We start from the raw sequence: 12,700 nt of genomic DNA on the forward strand, positions 1-12,700 counted from the left end.
CTCGTGAGATTTACTCACCTCTAAATCCCACTGCATCTTCTCTTACAGCCGAGATAAAGTACAGAATACGCTCTGTCAATCACCTAAGTAAAATAAGGTACTCAACTTAGCACACGATTTAAAACGAAAGCGGTTACAGTTCGAACCAAGCATTTGAACCAAAAATCAAAGATTTTGTCAATCGAGACAAAATTTCCTCCAAGACTTCCCAAGGTCTTCAGAACACTTCTAGGATCAATTTCTCAAAATTATAAGACGATCCAAAGGTCGGATCCTCACGGATCGCAAACCGATAAAACCGAAACTACGTTAAATCTAGCATGCTTCAAAAGGTCACAACATGACCCCATGATATATCAACATGCTCGTATCGACGAGTACATGACAACCATGAAAACAAAACCAAAAAAAACTGGCTGGATGTGCCGCCGGCAATAGCTGAGCGTGGGCTCCATGCGCCGCCAGCAACCCCCAAATTGGTTCATGAAACCTATGCCAAAATGTTCGTCTCAGCATGTACAACAACTTTCACAACTAGCACAGAGTCAGAATCAAAGCCATTTGGCCGGAATTTACCTCAAAAATTCGAGAACACGGTGAAACCCTAAAAATTCAAATCCTCAATTCGACCTCCACACTTCAAATCACTTCAAGCCACTTGGAGGGGAGGATGTACGTCTCCTGGGCTTGAAAAGCCCTCAAGAATTGGCGCCGAAGGTGGCCGGAATCGTGAGTTCCGATGGTGATCTCGAAGCAACGCCGCCACCAAAATTTTCCGCCTTGCTACGCCTTCTACAGCCAAGATCGAGCCACAAAGCTACCACAGACTTGAAGAAGGAAGAGAGACGAGTCGAATGAGACCAGTGGAGCGGCCAACGGTGGCCGGACAGCCGAGTTATGGTCGAAAAAACTGAAAACGGCGATTTCCGACATTGGGAGAGAAAAGGGAGCTCGGGGTTTCCAAATTTGGAAACCTACAGTTTTTGTGATTTTTCTGAAAATTTTCTATTTATCCAAAAATGGAAACTTTTTCCGTTGACCATAACTTCTTCATATGAACTCCGATTTTCGCGTTCTGCATGTCCACGAATTCGTATCAACTCGCTCTACGATTTCTGTTAAGGAAGTTTTCACATAATCGTAACGTATAAAAAGTCAACCCTTGAATCGAAGCATTCCGAGCGAACCAAAATAATTTCTATTTCTCGATTAAACAAAAGAACAAGGCATCGAAACCATAATTTGTACTAACTTGGACCATTATTAATTTCACAAAAAAAAAAAAATTAATACAAAAATCTAGGTCATTACACAACACGGTGCCAAAAGATTCGCAACACCAATCCCAACATCTTTCATAACTACAACAAAGTCAGATTTCAAATGAGGGGAGCCGAAATTTACCTGTAAAGCTTTGGGAATCCAGATTTTTTCACTCTATTGAATCTCCTCACTTCGATCTAATCGAGTTGCATAATTTAGAGGGTTTGATGAGCATCTGATGCTCTACAAAACCCAATAAGTTTCGCCGGCTGAGGTGGCCGGAATCCGGCGATTGAACCGGGTCAGTAATATTGGTCTGTAGTACCTTTTTTTCTTCGATTTTCTTTAGTCGACGGTGATCAGAGGAAACCAAGGCCAGATACATGGCCCGCGTGAGGAGGCACTACAAATAGGACCGGTCTGGCAGTTTGGGGTGGGCGGACAGCGGCAAAAACCACCGGGTTTGTATTCGGGTCGGGTCGATTTTTTAGGTCGCATCGAGGGGATTTGGGAATTAGGGTTTTCTGACTAAAAAGAAAAATTTTCCAAAATGAAATGTTTCCAAATGCAACTTGCTAATGGAAACTTCCTAGAATAGTAACTTTTGCTTTTTAGACCATAACTTCATCATACGAACTCTGATTTTAGCATACCACATGTCCACGAACTCAGTTTAATGTGCTCTACATCTTTCGTGAATGAAGTTTTCTCAAATACTAAGTCAAACAAAAAGTCAAATTTTGGTCCCTTAATTGATCTAAACGAAGGTAAAAACTAAGATTCTTTATTTGCCGTCTGAATGGTCGGTAAATAGGTAAGTTTAGGTACGGGGCATAACATAATCTCTACTGTGTATTTGCATGACTAATTTTGAATAAATTCCAACTCTGAAGCCAATTATTTCTCTTGTCGAAATTACATCGCTATCATCATCTTTTTTTTTTTTTTTTTTTGAAAAGGGTTTGGAACCCAGCCTAGCTGGGAGGCTCAGCCCCACGCCCGGTTCCATTTATTAAATTAATAGTAGAGTTTTGCATCGGGGGGGACATAAAACCTGAACCCCGAGCTACATAAGAATTATGACTAATATCCTCGTAGAGTACATCCTGAATAATAGCAGGAGTCTCCTCTAACCATACATCATCAATCACCCCTACGCTATCATCATCTTTTTAGACAAAAAGAGTATGATTAAGTTTCTAGGCTTGTCTGTTCTAACATGACTAATTAACATACGATAAGTTTTAAATACACACCTCTAATTACTTAATACACATTCCTTACTCAATACACTTACCATTTAATTTTTCATTCTAATATTTTACTAAATACACAACCCAAATTACCTAAAATATCCTTAAACTAAAAAACCATGAAATACACTATTATTTAACTACATTAAGGCTACTATTTAATTTGATTAGTATATATAATTGACCATATTAATTACTTCTATTAGTTATTGGGAAATCCATATGGATTCATTATTGTTCCCTTCAAATAGATGCTTAGAAATAGATTTTGTATTATTTGAGTTCTCATTCACCAAACACGGAAATAGCCTATTGATCAAGTATAAAATTTTGAGTCAAACATTCAACCAAAACTGTATCAGTAGTTTCTCCACAATGGCAAAACTACAAAGTTGTCATTGGATGGTCAAACAAATTAAAAATTACAAAGTTTTTATGCCTGCGATGTTTTATATTAGATAATAAATTGACTAAACTTTTAGGAGAAAAAATGAACTAAAAAGTGGGAGTATAGGCCCAGTACCATTTGGTCTAGTGGCATAGTCTCCTTTTGAAAGTGGGAGGTTGTGAGTTCGACTCACGAAAGACTAGTTGTAGCATTTGTGTTATTTATCTGATAAAAAAAAAAAAGTGGGAGTAAAGTGATATGTTTTAAAAACATTTAATGCCATTGATTTTGAAATTCTAAATTATAAGGTCTCTCGTCCCAATTAATTACAATTTATTTAATGAAAATTTAAATTAGTTAGTTTCTAACTTTATTCTTGTTTTAAATGAGGATGCCATTTATAGAAGTTCATTGTGTCTATAATTATAGAATAATAAAAGGAAGATATGATTATTATTATTTTTCTTCTGATACATAGATATCTATTTTGATCATTTAATCTACCTATAAAATTTGATTTGAAATATAAAATAATAGGGATGTGAATTAAGTAGTTTGGGGTATGTATTTAAAATTTCTCTTAACATACTCAAACATCACAGAAAAAAATAAGTAATTTGAACTCATATGATTTATAAAACACCCCAAACTCGTTTGATAAATGAGTCATTTGCATTTCACTTGCGCAACACGAAATGAACCTATATATACGAGTCGATTTAAGTTATATATCTTACAACCCTTAATGCGATCAACTAAAAATAAGTAATCTTAAATATAATTAGGGGTTGAATGTCTTAAATGGATCGAGTAGTGAAGTCATGTATTATTATTTCAGGATTTCATGCGTCTTTTTTAGCTAACTGTCTTAATGGGTCAATCTGTTACTCCGTTTATATGTTTTAAATGAATCATCATACTCATTATATTTCGGATCTTGGATCCGACATAGCTGCTCATATGCTTCTGGTATTGGTTCTGGTTCTTCAGAGTTCGTCTGCCTAAATCCGAGGTTTTGACACCCTTGGTCGCTTTCGATCTCTTGGTGAGCGAATCGCCTCTCCTAGGTGGTCATATCATCGGTTACAGTTACGGTTACTCTTCTATTTACACTGCTTCAGTGACATATGCAGTGCAGCAATGCCTTACGGCATCAAGTCACATGGTTACCTTTTATTCTCGATGCGATTGTGCATCTAATTATGCTTTATTGTTTTTTCTTCATTACAGATGCGTTTGTGCATCTTGTTATGTTTTATTGCTTTCTTTTAATGTTTTATGCATCACTCCATGTAATCCTCAATTTTCACTTAATATAGTTTGTCGTTTTCCTTTCAAATACTCGTTATATGTTGAAGTTATCAATTTAATGCATATGATGAATTTGAATTTGCATTTGAATTCTAACACGATTAGTAAATCGATTGAGTATGAAATTTATTTTATTTTATTTAATGTTTTGGGAGGGGGATTCGTACTCGATACCTCATATGATCCACAGTTGTGGAGAGAAATACCGTCGAACCAAATTAGTCTGTGTGTTAAATTTGAATTTATTTACTACAACACTATTAATATATATTTTGACACAACATGATACACGGCATGAAACTAGGGGCCGGGTCGGCTAGGCTTTGTTGTAGCCCACCTTATTTTGTTGAAAAAAGAAGAAATAATACACACACACACACATATAATTTTTTTTAGAATAACAAAGGAAAAAAAAAGTGAACTTGAGGAAGAACTTAACAATGTAAGTAAATTTTTCCCCTCCATAATTAATTTTATGGTTCTGTCTCAGCACAATATTACGACCCATTAATAGTCTATTCAAGCATGACACTAGAAAGTACCGGCACCAAATAAAGTTTGAAACTAAAATAATACAAAAGAAACTCCCGTTGTCTTTTTTTTTTTTTAATATAAAATCAATTAATTTATAAATGTCAGTAATTGACCAACATGTCCAATAACCTTGAACATATGCTAATTAATAACCCGTAATTTGCATTACATAGATTTCTTTTAAACAAAGCATTACACATAACTATTAACTACATTACAGTCCTTAAAATGAGCCATAAGCTAAGCTACGCACAACAACACAATCACAAGTATCAATTTACATAGCTGTCAAGCCATGCATGGTCCAATATTATAGGTCAAATTGTGAAGCTACTATGCATTATGATGCGTATCCCCATTGTTTCCTTCAAACACTAATCATTGCACAGTTTTTGTTAATATATATGTTTTCTGGTTGTCAAAAGCAAAACTAATATCATATATATCAGATCATGGACATTTATTCAATTGGTCCAAGAATCATCCAATATGTGCATTATGAACCGAATCAATCTTGTTATTAAACTCCCAAATGTAGATTGATCTACTCCTAAAAACTATAAACTGAAACAAACGCCAAAGAAAAAATAGTACGAAGTTTAGGTAGGGTATTAAGTGATTTTAGTCCTTAATTGTGAGTCTTACTTGGTACATACGTCCAACTAATTAAGGCACGTACACATGGGGACGGTGGTTTTTTGGGTGTTTTAAAATGATGGACAGACCAAGAATCTTGGGGGCCCAAGAAGAAGATGGATCTGAGAAGGTCGTGTTTCTTCTGATTCCTTTGGGTTTAGAGATTGCTGAGTAATTTATCAAATGCATGCACTATTTTTTCGATAATATGATGTATCTGTCTGTTTTTGCTCGGATTGCGTGTTGTGAGGTGTGGGTCGGAGGTTGCAGTCACGTATTGGTCAAATTGCGACCACTGCTTAGGCACCAGAGAAACTCGATCATCACCCTAATTAAGTATCCAACTTAGGTCATCGTCGAGTATAACTATAGAAGTCGATCGGCAAACAATAAGGATTAAGGACATTGGGAAACCACGACTATATACCAAAGCATCATCAAACGGTCAAGCTGCTGATAGTAGGCCTTAAGCCAATTAACCACCCATCAACATCAACTTCAGAGGCAAACCTCTTCAGCTAATCCCGTCGTCTGATCACTGCAGTAGAAACGCAGACTTAACACCGCCATCAATCACAATGCTACACAGCAAACGCCATAGCCTATCCTTGAAAAGCAACGACCAAGAAGAGTAGCCACCGAAGGAATTCTTATAACTGATTAGAGGCAAGAGGGATATAGGAAAACCCTAAACGGGTTTGCGTTAAGGAAAAAAAATAAACCGAAACGAGTTAGTATGTTTTTTTTTTTTTTTGAAGAAAGTAGATATGATTTCTTTATGATATGCTTTTTATAAAAGATATAAATATAAACTTTTTCTTTTAGGAAAAACGATAACATACTAATACAAATAATATTACACATTATATCTTTTTGTGCACAATAGATATCACCTAAGTAGCATAACCTATTCTCCAACGCAATCAATGACTGAAAGTGCGAGATCTTGAAACTGATAAATAAAAAATAAAAAATTCAGGACTCAAAACTTTATGCGTCGTTTCACTTTTCACTATTCAAAGAATGAGCAGCATCCCTAAGCCTAAACTTAGCAATCCCTCTAAGAAGGCACAACCCTATATTCTTTCAGGGTTATGTCGAAAACCTTAATTATCCCGAAAATCTTGCTAGCACTATCGGGGGTAGAAACCTTCCAGCCAAAAATAATCCACCTTTGCTAGGTGGGGCTTAAGGTCATCTCAAATAATGGGGTTCAAAGAAAAAAAAAAAAAAAAAAAAAAGCCAATTTCTAATTTTTTTTTTCTCCAACAACAAATCACAAGAGGGTCAAAGGGCCATGAAGCCGATTCTTGGCCATTTGGCTAGCCCAGTCCAAAAAATTGGGACCACAACGGCAGATGAAAAAGCAAAATGTGGGTGCATGTGAGCTGATAAAAGAAAACAAAATGATGGACAAGTAAGAGCAAGTTCACCCGTTGGGTTACCGGGTCACCTACTATTCACTGCTTTTTAGTGTATATTTTCATTCTCTGGGTCACGAAATACACTGTGCCCGTGACCCAGGGCACGAAATACACTGTGCAGGTCACCATTGTGACCCAGAACACTGTACAGGGTGACCCAGGGCACGAAATACACTGTGCTCGTGACCCAGATAGTGAAATTAACACTAAAAAGTAGTGAATAGTTGGTGACCTGGTGACCCAACTGGTGAACTTGCTCTAATAGCTTGTCACTGGTTGACTTGAGATTGAATTTCTTCCTAATGGTCAAATTGCATATCTATGGTCTTCAAGTAAGACTTCTTTTACATGATTACTTCTGTTCTTTAAATCTACTTAGCAAGTAATTGTAATATTTTTTTTCTTTCATGAAACTAATATTATTGTTATTATATAATATATATTTTTGTTATAGCAACACTTAACCGAGGATTTTTACATGATTACTTCTGTTCTTTAAATCTACTTAGCAAGTAATTGTAATATTTTTTTTCTTTCATGAAACTAATATTATTGTTATTATATAATATATATTTTTGTTATAGCAACACTTAACCGAGGATTTCTACAAGGAATATATGAATGGAAAAATTAATTTTAGCAAAAAAAATGAATTTTGGTCTAAATTAAAATATTATTATAATAAAATAAAATCATAAATTTAAAAAATATAATATAAAACTATAAAATATTTGAAAGGGCTGAAATTTAGTCATGTCTTACTAAAGATGGTTCACTAATTCTTAAATAAAAATAATATTTCTGAAGCTAAATTATAGCCCTCCCTCATCAAAGCGCTACCACTTCTGGTAGTGATCTTAAAGACCCATGGGTAGAACTTGCCCCCAAAAGCTAGCTTGTAAGGAATGGTTGCCCATTGCCCAACTGTCTTCTTGGAATGTGCGTCTCTTTGGATCCTAATATTCCATACCTTCTGGAGCCGACTTCTTTCTTCACAAGTTCTATTGGCAATAAGTGGTAGTCATTTCCATGCTTCGAGAGTTCGAGACAGCTTCACTCATATATATATATATATATAACTTTGCTCAGGTGCGGATATCCGCACCTAAGAAAAAAGGTACGGATTTGAGGTTTTAACCCACTTTTCGATCACATTTTCACATCTTAACCGTTCAGTTTTTAGGTCCTAATGTATAGATCACCTCTGCAAAATTTCAGCCAAATCGGTGATCGTTAAGGCATCCAAAACTGCAATTTACAACAATATAAACGAACGGTTCCGGTTCGGCAGATTCGGTTCGTTCGTGTAAATTGCAGTTTTGGATGCCTTAACGATCACCGATTTGGCTGAAATTTTGTAGAGGTGATCTATACATTGGGACCTAAAAACTGAACGGTTAAGATGTGAAAATATGATCGAAAAGTGGGTCAAAACCTCAAATCCGCACCGAAGGAAAATCTGCGGACGTCCGCAGCTGAGAAGCGCTGTATATATATATATATATATATATATATATATATATATTAGTATTTATGCTAACAGATCCAATCCAGAGCGGAGTTCCACTTTGAAATTAACGTGTGAAGTTTGATTTTTGGGCCAGTTTTTGGTCGCATATCCACATCTCGACCGTTCAGTTTTTAGGTACTAGTGTATAGATCATCTCTGCAAATTTTCAGCCAAATTGATGATCGTTAAGGTATCTAACTCGCTTAAACCAATGGACGGACTGAATCTGTCAACCTGAACCGTACTAGGTTTAAGGTAGTTATCAATGCCTTAACGATCATCATTTTGGCTGAAAATTTGCAGAGACGATCTATACACTAGTACCTAAAAACTGAACGGTCGAGATGTGGATATGCGACCGAAAAGTGACCCAAAACTCGAACTTCACACGTTAATTTTCAAAGCGGAGCTCCGTTCTGGATAGGATCTGTTTATGCTAATCCCTAATACCGATCATCTTATCTCAATCAATAAGCTGCCCTTGCAATGGACTTTGACCCAGTTGCATCGTGAATAAGGTTATAATACCAAATGTTAAAAAATCTGAGGAGAAGGGGTAAAAGGAAGTGAGACATATTGTAAAATGGACCAATAAAAATAATTTAGACAATAACAATTAGATATTAGCAAATTTTAGTAGTGTTTGATTGGCATCACCACGAATAATGATAGTAAAGATAAAGAAGCACTATATTTTGATTACGGAGAAGATCTGATTATATCAATAAATTCAGGTGTATCGATCCTTTTCTTTTTTCAAATTATTTCATTGAAATCGAAAGCCATAACACTATATACATCAATATTCTATGCTTGAGTCTATACTTTAAAGGTTAAGCGAACTAGAAGACTAACAAATATCAGTCATTCATTCCTTGTAGCTCGATTTCAATAAATGGGCTTACAACGAAGACTTACATTGGAGAAATTTAACCTAAAAAAGTGTCAACCATCTAGGCACTCAATTGTGGTGCGGTTAAGTGTCTTTGAGAAATTCTACATAGAAAGACAAGGCAAAGAAAAGGTGTTGGTTTAGTGGTTAGAGCGCCCACTACCTAGGATTCATGTCCTGGGTTCGAGTCACCATGAGGGTATGAGTGAAATCCTTTTATCCTCTTTATTTAAGTAAAAAAAAAAAGAAAAAAGAAAAGAAAAGGAGTACTAGTGACCTTAGCAGCAGCAGGATAGGTAAACCGTAAGACGAAGAGGACCCAAACCTTGTTTCTTCGGAACCCTAGCCTACTTGGTTTGCTCCCTACTGGACGACCAACTTTATGCTTCACCGGGGGAAAAGCTTCATTCCCTTCATTTGGCACCACTTCAGTACTGAAACCTAGTGCAGCAGCCTCCATAGTGGGGTGTCAGATTGTAAGAGCCAACTTTAGCTTCTAGGGTGAAGGAGACTCAACCTCAATTCCATTTCTCTTGCCTAAAGCTGAAGGAGCTGGTGATTCCTCATTAGGCTCGCGGTTCTCTAGATTTTAAATTGTCACAGTCCGCTGCTCTTTAGGAGGAAGGGTGGAGCCTATCACATCAGTAAAGAAAGAGCCAAACAAACTCCTCAGAATCTGAGAGGAAAACACAAAAGATGGCACCCCTACCAACGAGTGAGAAGAGGAAACAGCCACACTTTCGATTACTACAACTGAGGATCCAACTCCTGCATTAGACGTCACCGTACATTGTTCCACTAAATGAGTGCTTGTCTCGCAAGTTAGACAGCGATTGGTGTGGTGTTCATGAGAGAATTTCAACGTTGGTTCCACACTTAGATCGAGCTTCGATCACTAATTGAGCGTTTGAAGATATAATGAGTGATCAAGAGTCTAACAAAGGCCTTAGGAATAATGCTTGATGTTAAGTTAGTGGGCGTTTTTGGTTCTATATAAGCTTTGAGTAATATTTCAGCCTTCATATTCTCATTTGCTGATGTGGCGAGGATCTTCAAGACTTTATGGAACACTAGACGTGATGTTTATGTTGGAAGACTATATTCATTCCAAAACTCAAAATCTTAGAAGTGACTCATATATAATGTTAGAATCTTAGATGAGAGATACTATAATTAACCAATATAGCATCCATTTCCACCTTAATGTTTGGATGTAAGTGTGTGGCTTTTGTCATATCCAACTTCATATTGTTATGTGTAGCCTTTATTTGTATGGTCATCCTGTTTGAGTTTCTTCGAATGGTTAGTTTACTTTGCTTGAGTTCATAGCACTAAGAACATCTCCAATGATCGATGTTCCGTTTTTCTATATCAAATTTATTGAAAACAGCTAAAAGATTTAAAGGAGGACCAAAAAATCTTGCTCCTAAAATGCTCAAAATGAGGCCAAATTTATTATCTATTTTAAATGTAATATTTTAATTTTAAAATTATGATGAACTTATTGGCAAAAAATTATAATTTTAAGTAGATAATTTTAGGTCACCCAATAGTTTTCTTTTGTGGTCAGATCGTATCCCAGTTATTGCTACCTACTTTGGTCAATTTAGCTCAACTAGCTTCTCAATTTGGCATTCGTCGTTGGATCCATTGATATGTCAGTCTCTCCTCTTTAGAGTGAGGATATGTAGTGTGAGGCCAGAGTTATTTGTCTTTAGTTATAATCTCTTGTTAGGTGATGTGATTGCGATGTAATTGCAGTTTATTTGAATGAAGTTTCTACTGATCAAAAAACAAAATAGATAATTACTCTAACTAATACAATAGGGAGTCACTTCCTCTCACCTCAAATTTAGGGATCCTAGCAGTTATCCTATTTTAGGATCGACGTATGAGGCATGGTTGGACTTCCTTTTTTTTTTTTTTTTTCATTTCTCTCTATATTAGATAAACTCTAAAGTTGAGATATCTTTACGTCGGCAATCAGGCAGTGCACTTGTAAACTAGAAACACTACTAGTAAAACAGCCATTAGACACTGATTTCAATATGTATGTATAACTCTCATTACCCACTGAAATCTGTGTGTGAGGGTCATTGGTCACCCTACACTCACGGATTAAATTTCTGTCCCATTTAAGGGGGGTGGCCGTTGGCTTTTGCATACAGAAAAAATGGTCAGTGTGAGATATTTAGAAGGGACTCATGCAACATCTCATTTGCTGTATATCCATCAAATGATTCAAATCAACTGAGAACATCAGTGTGAATTGAATATTGCACAAATCAGTGTGAACTTAATACAATTTTCACATTTAGTAAATTTTAGAAATTATAATACTCAATTGTAATTAAAATATCTTTATACCTAGCAAAAGTTCTCAATTTCTTGAAAAATAAAAGTGATATATGAAGGAGGCTTCTCCCCAACAAAAACATAGATCTCGATCCAATACACACAAGAATAGAGAGATCAAACTCGATCTCTCTCTTCAAAGTTTTCTCCCAAAACCCTAGCGCGTCTTCAAGTGTACTCGAACGACACTCATCCGATGGTGGCCTAGCATCTATGTCGGCCTTAGTCGCGTGATGTCAGAGCTGCTGTTGGACGGGCCTCAAAGGCTTGCTGATAGTTGTTCTCGATCAGTTTGTCTCTTTGCTTGGAGTTTGACGGCATCGCTGCCGGATCTTGGTCTGTTGGGCGCTGTGACATGTGGGATCGACGGCGACATGATGGGTCGAGGGGCAACACACAGGTGATGGCTTTGATGGAAGCATAGGCAGCGGAGTTGTTTGGTGGTGACTTGGTGCCGTAGAGATCGATCCTGGTGGGTCGAGGGGCAACACACAGGTGATGGCTTTGATGGAGGCATAGGCAGCGGAGTTGTTTGGTAGTGACTTGGTGCGGTAGAGATCGATCCTGGTGGGTTGGGTCTTCTCCTGTTGGGTTTCACTGGGAGTTTCCGATTGACCGCGTCGGGTGATGATGGTGGTGGTGTTCCTCGTGGCGGCAGCAAGGATGTTGTGTTAGACCGTTGGCGGCTTGGCATAGTGCGATAGGGGTTGGATTGGGCTGCTTGCTGTTAGGCTTGGGCTACTGCAAACTGTGAGCTATTGGTCTGTGGCCTCTATTTTTAGTTTTTAGTTTTTGTTTTAGCTAAATAATTTCCTATTTTTTTAGGGTCCTATGCTTGTTAGGTTAGGTTACTTAATGAGCCCTAACGAGTGTAGTTTTGCTTTTAAGTTCTAATATAGTTGGTCTATCCTATGTATCACTGTGGTTTCACCACAAAACCTTGTTTTGTCCATTGTGAGGCAGCGGGTGGATATGTATTGGCCTTCTTGGCTTGAGTTTTATCAATGGAGTTACCATTAATTCAAAAGAATAGAGAGATCAAACAAAAGAACAATTGTTGTTAGTTTAAACGAGCTTTTGTCTCCTGCTTTACGTGTTTGGTTTGAGGACATGCCACAATTGCTATCTCGTGTA

This window comes from Rosa rugosa, chromosome 4, assembly GCF_958449725.1.
Source record: "Rosa rugosa chromosome 4, drRosRugo1.1, whole genome shotgun sequence".
NCBI lineage: Eukaryota > Viridiplantae > Streptophyta > Magnoliopsida > Rosales > Rosaceae > Rosa > Rosa rugosa.